This window comes from Brassica oleracea, chromosome C7 (genome assembly GCF_000695525.1).
Source record: "Brassica oleracea var. oleracea cultivar TO1000 chromosome C7, BOL, whole genome shotgun sequence".
In the NCBI taxonomy this organism is placed as follows: domain Eukaryota; kingdom Viridiplantae; phylum Streptophyta; class Magnoliopsida; order Brassicales; family Brassicaceae; genus Brassica; species Brassica oleracea.
In genome coordinates, this window is record NC_027754.1 from 19,971,250 (window position 1) to 19,983,246 (window position 11,997).

General features: G+C 34.5%; 1 pseudogene; it reads right to left on the reverse strand.

The window, feature by feature from the left end:
• Positions 1-5,890: 5,890 nt before the first annotated feature.
• On the reverse strand, positions 5,891-8,473 carry LOC106302053 (annotated as a pseudogene).
• Positions 8,474-11,997: the final 3,524 nt, after the last annotated feature.

Below are 11,997 nucleotides of genomic sequence, written 5' to 3' on the forward strand. Positions count from 1 at the left end.
AAGGAGAGATTTGACCCTGAGGAGGAAGAGGGAGGCTTTATGGTTGTTTATATAGGTTAATAATTAAAATGGGACATAAAAAGCCTGGCTAAAAGGGAACTACTGTTAGACCATGATTCACCCGGGATACTTAGAGTGAGATTCTTAACGGAAGTTAAGAAACTGTTTCTTAACTTTTAACTAAAAAAACTAAGAACTGGATTTTAAAGTCCTTATTTAATAACCGGTTCTTAGCTTTTTTAGTTAAAATTTAAGAAACAGTTTTTTAATTTTCGTTAAGAACCGTATCATAAGAACCTCGGGTTAATCATGCTCTAAGTTAATATTTGGAGGTAATTCACTCTGCAATTATTTAGAAAATTTTCAATTGAAATGAAGAAACAACTAATGTTAAATATTAATCAAGTGTGAAAGTTGGAAGGAAATCAACCAGTAAAGAAATGTAATATTTCAAAATAATATACTGTGGGAGGTTCATCACCTCGTAACTTATTGTACACTTACCTCACGCGCATGATGTTGAAGACTTCGCAAGAAAATGTCTTAACCCCTTACGTTTTGGTTCAATGTCAGGTATTCAATCTAGACCGGTATCCGTTTAAGCTTATAAAATAATATCATACAGTATGTCGAGTTATCTATGAATCACAATGTCACATCAATAACTCAAGTTAAACCATTGATATTTATACAGGCATATCATATCTCTTGATCTGTTGTTGGTTTGCAATGATTTATAATTTCCCTTTCGTTTCACCTGTTTTCTAAATGCACCATCAGAAATCTAAATTGAAATTTGAAAATAAAAACCTGGTATCCAAACCATTATAAATTAAGGATAAAAATATAATCTTATTGATCCATCCTGATTATGTAATCTATAATAATTATTATAAAGGGGAGTTTTCTCTCACCTCCTGCAACCACGTCTTTTTTTAGGGGTGTACATATGTCGCCACGCGTCGGCGCTTAATTGGTTACGTTTTTTCGTTTTTTTTTCCTTTATTCGGTTTCGGCTCCGGCTAATGTGTTGTTTTTTTATTTGTTTTGTCGCGGCCCATCTTGAACCCTGCTCTTATGAACTGATCGTGCCCAGGGTTTTCACGTCTCGTCTTCGTCTTCGTCTTCTACCTTCTCATCATCGACCGCGAGACGCAGAGATTCGAGCCTGTTCAGTATCCCTATCGCCTCCGTTTTCAATAACTCTGCAACTTAACTCCACTGAGCGGTAGAGAAGGCGAGAGCCACCACTGGATCTCTCTCTCTCTCTCTCCCGTGCCGGATCTCTCTCTCTCTCTCCCGTGCCTCGCTCTGTCACGTTTACATCTCTCTCTCTCTCTCTCTGTGAGTTTTTATTTCGATTTGAAAGCTGGCTACTGTCACGAACACCGTCAAAGTCCGATTGTTGAGGTTTTGGAAAGCTCATGGGGTAGACATGTCCTCTTCGACCAGAAGGTAATTTCGGCCATCCATGTCCTCTCCTGATACATGAGATGCAGGGGGAGTGCCTAATATAGTTTACAAGGAGATATATAAGAATCTACGAAAGTTTTAGATGCACCACTATGTGGGTTTTAATTTCACTTCTATAAGAAATTTTTCAATTTAAAATTACAAACTGGTTCAAATATTTTGTAAACCTGTTTTAATATATACATTATATGTTTATCTATATTTATATGTACTTTTCAATTTTGTAATGTAATACCACAACTCTACAAGAACAAAGAGTTTTTGAAGAGTCTTTTGGTCCTCACTTAGATCCCTTTTCCCACTTAAATTTTGTGGGCGTGATCTATAAAGAGACATTCCTTTGATGGTTTCCGTTTTGTAATGAAAGATCATAGATATTATTTCTTTTCTAGAAGATTAGAGAGATTTTTGCTCAATTAAACCTTTAACCAAGTTTCTTTTTTTTCCTCTTTAATTATATTAGTGAATGATTATTATTATTATTTAAGCTTTACGGATTCATTAATTTGCTTTGTATTCTAAATCAACAAAGACAAGTTTTTGAGTGGCATGTGTAAATAAATTCTGTAGCAATGAAGGATGGTCCAGTAATTTAGGCAATGTGTCTAAGAATATTAGATTATTAGCGGGATCCCATTATTAGCTGTATCCATCACAACTCACACCTCCTCAAGCAAGTTTGCTCTGCGTACAAAAAATCAGCCAATGATGTGTTTGAGTTGTATGGATGATTTTAAATTCGATTATTTTAAAAAACTATAAAAAAATTACGGATTCTTAAAAAGATTAACTTTGATAGAAGAGATTTGGAATGGTTCAAGAGAGACGCCAATATCTGAAAATTAAATTATTACGTATAGAAAAAATTGGATGATGGTCGGAAGATAATAAAAATGGTGGGAGGGGAACAATATTTTTCGATTTGATATTAGTGAAAAACAAAAGGAATGGTTATGTTTGTTAATTTCTCCAACTCTCTCTTTTTCATGTTACCACCACTCCATTATAAGAAGCTATCTAGAGATTTTTTTTTCTGTCAACAGCTATCTAGAGATTTCATACTTCATAATAACTTTAAAAATTGAAAAATAATCTACATTTTCATCTTTTTAGTATCTAGATCAAATCTATTAACGACACATTTAATAATTGATGAAATATTTCTAATTATTTTCAATCGAACCAAGTTCTTTTCACCAAAATTTCTTTGAACATATAATAATATAGTAAATACGTAAATATAATTCAAAAATATATAGAATTCTGAAAAAAAAATAAGAGTAAGAGATGTAAAGTTTTTTTTTGAACACGAGATTAAAAGGTGCTTCCTACATTAGAAAAAAACAATAGTTTGTTCCCCAAAAGTATACATAAATTAACAAGAAATTAAAAAAAAAACACAACTAATGACTAATATATAAGCAGAACATAAATCTAATTAGAAAGTCTGGAAAATGAAAAAAAAAAAAAATATATATACAAATGAAGCGATAAAACATATGTTGAAAGTGCACAATATAGCTTGAATTTTTAAAATTAGTCAACGATTAATAATTGTGAAAATACATCATATCATTTTCATATATAAATTTCAAGCATACATAGAGAAAATCAAAAAGATTTAAAAGGGAAATCCATTTATGATATTGTTTTTAACGTTTATCAAACCAAAGACAGCAAAAATAAAAAAAATAGTGAATCTTACATAACTTTTTTTTTCTATTTTTAGTCACCAAACTGAAGTTTATAGAAATTAATAAGAAAAAATGATGGATAAACAAAATTTAAAATAAAAAGAAACACTTAGAAAAATAAAAATTCCGAACATGTAAAGGATAAAAAAATTAAAATTATTCGAACTAAATAATATAATAAAAATTCACAATATAACCTAAAATATATAACTTCCAATAATACATAGGAAAAACTCATAAAATCAAATATTATTTATGATAATGCTTTTCCACATTACATCTAACCAAACGGGGCCAGAGTTTAAAAAGAAAGTAGTGGATCTTTTGGAATTTTCTGTTTCTTATGGTGGCAACATTTAAGATAATGGAAATTAAAAACAAACTCTTGGAAGACCGCAATCAAGAATTTGTATATAATCAAAACCAAGAGTTAAAAAATAGTAGGAAAAATAAGCAAGAAAAAAATAAAACAATAAACTTGTGCTAAGTGCATAAAAACTGTAGAACAATCGCAAAAGAAATGTGTGATACCATCCAGCTTCCTTACTGAATAAATAAAGAAAACAACGTGTTAAATCAAAACTTTGATAATACTAACATCTTTAGAAACAAACACGATAAAATTTACATGAAAATAAAAGTATAAACGTATTTTAGATAAGTCAAATGAAAATGGTTTAAGCAAAAATACACACTACTCTATTTTTACTTGAATATATAGGAAATAATGAATCACATATGAGGTTGTCTTTCTGGTAATCAAATAAACACAATACTAATGAATTGCGATAATTACAAATGAAACAATATAAGGATATCTATATGATAGAAAATCAAACGTTCCTTACCCGATGTCCCTATTATGAAGAACAAGACAAAGGGAACTAATAGGATCTTTATAATGCCACCAAGAAGTTGCAAGTTCAATGATCTTGAAAGTAGATGCAGTGATTGTTTATATTACAAGCAAATAGATAAATTCTTGGAGACAGTTAACCCTTTATAAGAACAGCCTCCATTTATGGATCCATTTCCGTTCTTCTCAATTTTCCATTCCAATGGTTTCAATTTTTAATAGTTTTGCTTTGTTGATCCCATTAAAGACGGTGTTTGAGTTTCCATTACTTTTTATAAGAAATGCAACATCAATTTGTTAATTATGAACTCTATGATTCTATGAACAAATCAATTTGATTGGAATGCTAAAAAATAAGATTATAAACAAACAAAAAAGTAAATGACAACAAAAATTAAAATACGTATTTCAAACAGTGATCGTCTAAAAATACATTTCTTCTTTAATAACACCTACTTATTTTACGTTACACTTCTGCTATTTAACTCAACTTTTCAATAACATATTCAGCATACAGATAAACTGTTACTAAATGCAATCATCTAAACTCAATTCCATCATACAAACGATAATCATGCCAACCACATACTCAGCTTTGAGAGTCCAAAATATAAAAAACCACAACTAGCCAGTCAATCATGGCTTAAAAACATACAACTAGAATACACGTAAACCGCATCTAACCTATATAATATGTTATACGTAGCAACCTATTAATATAAACACAAACAACGAAATCAAACATAATTAGTTTTCGTATACATAATCCTTCTACACCCTAACATTCTTAAAAACCATAAACGTTGTTATACACTTCTCTTGAAAATGCTAATATGAAATACACATAATGAAAATATACAATAATATAATTATATATATGACACGAAAAGCATATCCCGCGATAAGCATAAGATCATTTTCTTTCGACGTATTTTCATTTTCATTTCTGTGAACATACTTCTTTTACTAAGACCATAAAATGAATTGTAAATTCACGTAAGAACAAAACATACGAACCCGGCGCGTAGTGCCGGAATACCACTAATATTGATGAAAGAAAAGTTCAACTAGGCAACTATTTTAATTGTGGCTCCTGAACATATATAACTGAATAAATGTTATATTTTTGTTTTAAAATATATATTGTATTAAATGAAGTACAGATACTAAAAATAAATTTATATCTAAAAACTATTATCAAAACTATAAATTAAAAACACTTCAAACTATTATAAAATACAATGGGTTATGAAGTATTTGATAAATTTAAAAATTATTTAGAATTTTAAAAATATTTTATGTTTTGGAACATAAAAAAACTCTCTTAATCACTTTACATTTTCGAGACGGATGGAGTGTTTCATATAAGAAATCATAACACTTTTAATGTTCATAGTAGAATGTTCTTAAGAAAATGTTTATATTATATAGTTTTAACTTTTTTTGAGTAACAATTGAGAAAACAATGGATGGTAGACGATCATGAGGAACATGTAACTGCGCGTGGGATATGCTGTCTCTTCTATATAACAAAAAGTCAAGAGAATATGTCTTTTAATATTATATATTTTGTCAGCAGACCCTATCTTGAGTTTTTATTCTTTATATTTAATACAATCGTTAACCTGTCAGGCTTTCAAAGACATAGTCACCAAATAATATTTGTTTACTTACTCATGAAACTTCGAACGTTATTAGGGTGATGCATCATGCATGTAATAACTAACAAGTCTTAACATGACTTTTTGTATATTAATTACAAAACTAGTAGACATCTGGAAGTTATATGACTAGGTGATGCTTCATGCAGGAAAGAAGATCATGGCAGCACTACATTATTTATGAAAACGTCTATTTATATTCTTGGTCAAAGCGAAAATTATTTACATAGAAAGTTCAAGTTCAGCTTTTACATCGACAATAACTATATTCAACAAAACGCAAAAGCATAGTCTAAAGGATAACAAGACGGTGCTGTTTTTATGGTGTAATCAAGAAAACTTGAAATATGAAGATTCCAACACATTGGCTTTCTCACATGTAGTTACAACAGCTTCTGCATTGCCTTCCATGAGGTAACTCTTCTCCTGCAACAAAGCATCAACGTTTCATAAACTGTATAAACACCGATGCATCTATCTTTCCAAATAGACATGAAATGTATCCTAAATCAACATTTGTGCGCATATAAAGTGCCTAAAAGAATACCAGCAAATGCCACAAGAAAGGAGCACCATCTCTCTGCTTTATCCTCCTCTCCAATACTCTAACCGCTGCAAATCCAGTGTTCAAGACGCAGTGATACATCTCATAAATGCAAGAACATGCTGACATGCATTACCTTAGTCAACAACGTCAAAGTTTGGACCAAGCATTTCTAGAGCTTTTGTGTTGTTTCCTTTTCCATATTCATATACAGCTTCAGCGAGCTAGCTTAAATTAAGAAAAACAATCTTACGATATAAAAAGGCTCAAAAATTCCGTAGTTGTAAATCAAGATCAACAAAACTAACCTGAATCGCCTTCTGCATCAACTGTTGTTTCTTTTTGTTCATGTTACATGTTCTGTTAGAATTAGATGAGTCAGATGATAAGTCAAGAAACAAGAACAAAATGTTACAAGAGAGAAAAGTAGTACTGACCGGGACTTGAGGCCCTCGAGCAGTACGTACATGTGTTTGTGAAGTGTTTCCAACTTTACTCAACGCCCAAATTGTTGTAATATCAAAAAGCCACTCTTGATACTACATTTTCTGAACATTGAAATGGTGCAAACTTTAGAAGAAGTGCAAAATAAATGCATAAGAATGCAATGCAAACACATAGACATTACTTACTTGGTCAGTCAAACAGTCTGCTAGGACTTTTAGTCCGTCTAAAAACTCAGGTAGTTTATCGCGTGTGTCCAAGCGCAACATCAAACCGAGAGCATCCATGTAGACCTAATTTTAATATTACAAGTATAAGACATGTTAGTCCCATGTTACAAATTTCTTTTGAACATCCCATGTTACATTTTAAAAAAGGTGAATAAAAATTATAAGGGAATTACGTCTGTGGCAACAGCATCTTCTTTCTCCAGCTCTTTGCACATCTTATTATGATATATATTTTGTACTTTACTTATGGGAGAGCCTCCTTCCAAGTTCCAAGTAACAAACAGCGACATGCCACCAGTTATGCGAAACCTAACGTTTCAAATGTTTATTTTTCTTTAATAGGTGTTTCCATGGATGATCATAAGATTTTTCTAATTTATTTGAAAAACATTTATATACCTCAAGGAAGAGCATGAATCCCATGAAGCTGAGCATGCTTCCATGAACTCTACTGCTTCTTTGAAACGACATTCAGTTTGAAGAACATGACACAACTGCCCAAAACACACAAATGAAAGCTTGCATACCAAGTAACAACAAAAGATAAGGATAATATATAAACGTTGAGAACTCACACAATGATGAGCCCAAGAGTCGTTTTTGTTGATCTCATATCCTTTCCTAGCCGCTTTCTCAGCTTCTGCTAAATGTACACGCTCCAATAAGAAGAATGCAAGCATACCATAAACATAGTCATGTTCTTGATTCTCAGGTACGTAGGATCTACCAAGTTATAACCAAGTGAAGTGAATTAAAGATAATGATTGCAGCATGCAGTACATGTAAATTTGATCAGCATTTGAAGTACCTCCTCAAAAAGAGGCAAAGAGAGATCAGGTCGACCCATGTAGAAACACAGAAATCTCTAATCTCTTCCAAGATAGCAAAATTTAAGGAGCGCAAGCAGAACTACGAAGAACTAGAAGCCAAGAAACATCCTAACCTTAGAGTGTAACTCCAAAGCCACATCTTCGTCCATATTATCAGAGATCAAGTAATTAACAGCCTCGAAAAATGCTTTTTCATAAGGAGTGGCTTTCCCCTGAAAGTAAAACCAATCAATTTTAGAGCTCAACAACACCAAGCTCATAATTGAGTATCACAAATTATAGACATGTGGTAGCTATGGAGTATCATTACTTTACATAGGTAGAGCTTACAAGATGGTATTCTGCAGCTCGAGCATAGGTTTTGGCTCTGGAAATGTCCGAAGAGAAAAGGTAATGCGCAGCCAAATTATCGCCTAAAACGCAATCTTTATCGTACAACGGCGCTTCTAAAATCACCTTTCCATAGCCAAGAACCTTCATGAGACGTACAACAGAGTCAAAAACCAAACGGGACTGGCACCAAATAGAAACGGTAGCAAAATACGATCCCACTGTACAAAAAATAGACGAACCTGGTGAGAATTGGATTTAATGGAAGCGCTGCAATCATCTGAAGAGGTATTAATTGATCTCATAAGTCATAACCCCACCAAAACGCATCTGATTCCTTTTATGTACTAATGAATCTGAATTTCATCTTCCTTCTGTGTACCGGAGATACAGTGATCAACACAAAAAATCTCTATGCAGAATGTTAATATGCGCAAGTGTCATATGCATATATAACCAAGAGAATTTTAATGTCTATATTTTAAAATTTTAGAAGCAAAAAAGACTAAAGGAGTTATATGAAAGAACTAAGTTCGCCCTATCCAAAACAGCCGCACAACAAGCTCCTCCACCAGAATGATGAAGGTCTCTCTCAGTTGCAGCTCCTCTTTGTCCTAATCACGAGCCTCTCCACCGCTCCGTCGACCTCTCCCTCACCATCCCGAAGCTTTCCCTCTTCTCCTCCAATGGAGTCTTCTGCAGCTGTTACATCTGGGTCTCTTCTGCCGCCTGAACCACCAGATCCGGATCTCGACAGGGTGTTTCCGATGGATCCTCCAGTCCCTCCAGTACCCCACGACCCTCCACCTGTTCTCTTGGATAGTGCTTTTTTATGCCAGATCTCACCGTCTTCCTCCTCTCCTGTCCAACAAAAGGAATCTGAAGCTTTTATGCCATGAGATCTCTGCTCTGACGTTGATGTGATATCCACTCAGCCTCTTCTGCTGCTTCTTCCGCTGGTTGATAAATTTTTGTCTCTGGTGAGGAACATGATTTGTTAAAGTCAGCCTTAAGGGCATTAACTATATATCATCAAGAGAATTGTGTGGTTGTGTTATTTGTTGCAAGTGTTTTGGTAGTGATAGCTGATTGCAAGCGTATCTCCTTACATTGCTCATCTTTTCAAAGTCGGGCTTTGAAGGATGAAATATTGGCGGTGAATTGCTTTCTAAATGCAGGCTTTTATTACCTTAGCGCAAGCTTTTGGAGGGTATCTCTTTCCTTCAAGCTGTCACAAGATGTTATGATGTTCTGGAATGACTATTTCCCTCGTTTTGAGGATGTTGTACACCCTTGGAGTTTCAGGGTGAAGTTCGCTTTACCTCTGTATGAGGAAGTTACTCTTTGTAGTACCACTTTATTACCTCATTGCGAGGCTGTTACATGGAATTGTGTCTTTGGGGCTATGAATTCTATTGTCTCAGACTTGTCTACTTGGCTATGGTGGTCCTACTCACAGCTCATAGGCTCTTCAAAAAGGTGTTTTGTCACCTCTGAATTTGTAGCTGGGTTTGCTTCAATTGGTTATGATTGTTCAGTGATTGGATCATGGATTAAAGCCTGTGACCCCCATCACTCATCTAGTAGAGTAAGTGAGTACTCTGTCCTAGTAGTTAAGGCTGTTTTGCTGCATAAAGCTTCTCCATCTGCAATATCAATTGGACTCTCAAGTCTCCAATGTCTTTCGGACTCAAGTGTCCCCTTCTTTGCCCTACGTTTAGGGATGGATTTGAATGAGATCACAGGTTTCTCATCTTTGAAAACCTTGTCACTCTCTTCACTCCTCTATCATGTTGTTCTAATTTATGCACATCAATCTATTTAGCTGTTGCCTTTGCAAAGGGTTTAGTACCCAAGCTTTGTTGTTTAAATACTCTAGTTTGAGTTGGTTATGAAATGAAACCGTTGACAAAAAAAAAAAAACAAAAAAGACTAGAAAAAGAATAATGATAAACCAACCAAAACACCTAGAGCAAGTCTACGGTCCATAATTTCAAAGAAAAAAGAGAGATGGTCTAAGCTAGCCATTGGGCATTCGGGTCGTTGGGTCGGGTTCGGATCGGGTCCTTTCGGGTCCGAGTTTTTCGGGTCTAAGAGTTTAGGACCCGATAGGGTAATTTCAAATTCTCGGTTCCGGGTCGGTTCGGATCGTGTCAGGTCCGGGTCGGATCGGGTCTTAGATAGTTAGATCCATTCGGGTAACTAGAATTTATCGGTTCGGATTCTGTTCGATTCCGGGTCGGGTTCGATTTAAAATGACCTAAAAATACAAAAAAATATCTGAAAATATTTATATATCCGAAAATATTCGAAATTTTATTCAAAATTTGTGTTTTTATTATATTAAAATGTGTATATATATTAAACTATGCGAGATACAATAACAATTTGTTGTTTCCTAGTGGTTGACTCCCATGTTCTCTAGACGAATAACCCGTCTTCTATTCCCCCTTGATGCATTTTATTTAATTTACATTATTAATTTGGGTACCCATCGGATTTCGGGTTTGGGTCGGGTCGGATCTTCGGGTCCGGGTAAAATTCTCAGGCCTAATCTAAGCCCTTGCCTCATGAGATTAAGTAACGGAGGATCACGAAGTATGCGTGCATCTGTTATTTTCGTAGAACCAAACGTTAAATGGATAAACAAGAAGAAGATAAAAGTTACAAAAAAGAGAATATTGTTATAAACCATACGATGGATGTCCATAACCGGCCCGGTCCGGTATCAGCCCATGCGCCTAGAGAGAGAGAGAGCCGGCGGCGAGCTTCTACTATTTCCTTATTTACTTATGTTTATGATTTTTACTCTTTCCATTATTCTATGATGGTATAATTCCCTATATATAAAGGGCTCCATATGTTATGATTAATATACAGAAACATAGATTATATTCTCTTGTTTCACAACACGTTTTCAGCACGATTACTCTAAGAACCCTAAGCTAAATCCCGACTCAGAAACCCTAAACCCTAACGGCGATAAACCCTTAACCCGACGACGAACCCTAATCTGATCGAGAACCTAAAACCCCATATTCAAGGCGTTCCCGATCTCAGCACGCGGCCTCTGTTCGTTCCTCAGCTCGCAACTTCAGCCTGTTCGCAAAACATGATCTCAGTCTGCTCGACGCGACCCGATACCGTTCGATAGCCAGCACGTTCACGACCCGATAGCTGCTTGCTCCCGTTCACGACTCGTCTCAGCTTCAATCCGTTCGCGACAGACAACAACCCGTTCGTGACCCGACAGCAACGATCAGCTCGCGTTCTACTCTATTCGGTGGTCCATTCAACCCGACTTGAGGTTTAGGTAAAACTAAAACCTAAGAACCAAAACTTAAGGCAATAGATCCAATCCCTAATAACCTAAATTGAATCTTATTGCTTATGACCTAAATTGAATCTTATTGATTGATTAAAATCGAAACCCTAATTCCCTAAAGCCTAGCCGCATGCATACCATGCAAACCCTAATCGAAATTTGATTTGATTGTTTTTGTGATTGAATGTTTTGAATTTGATTATCATCACATAGAACAGATTGCTAGGATTGATTAATCTCATACTTGAATTTGGTTGATTGAATTGATGAACTAATTGAATTTTATCTTGCGATAGAAATCACCTAAGTTGATTAGTTCTCATCTTGTTTAAAACTTGAAACCGGCCGGCTTGTTCATATTGAAACCCTAATTTCACTAATCTCATTGAATATGATCGTTAGGTTGATAGTAACTAAACCCCTTGAGTGAGAAATATAGATATGGAGCTATATTAATTATACGCCATCATCTTATTGAGAGTCTCAAAGATCAGTACTTAACTATTGAGAATCCTCTAGACCTTTGGACAGAGTTGAAAACGAGATATGATCACCAGAGAACGGTGTTATTACCAAAGGCTATGTATGATTGGAGGAATCTCAGAATCCA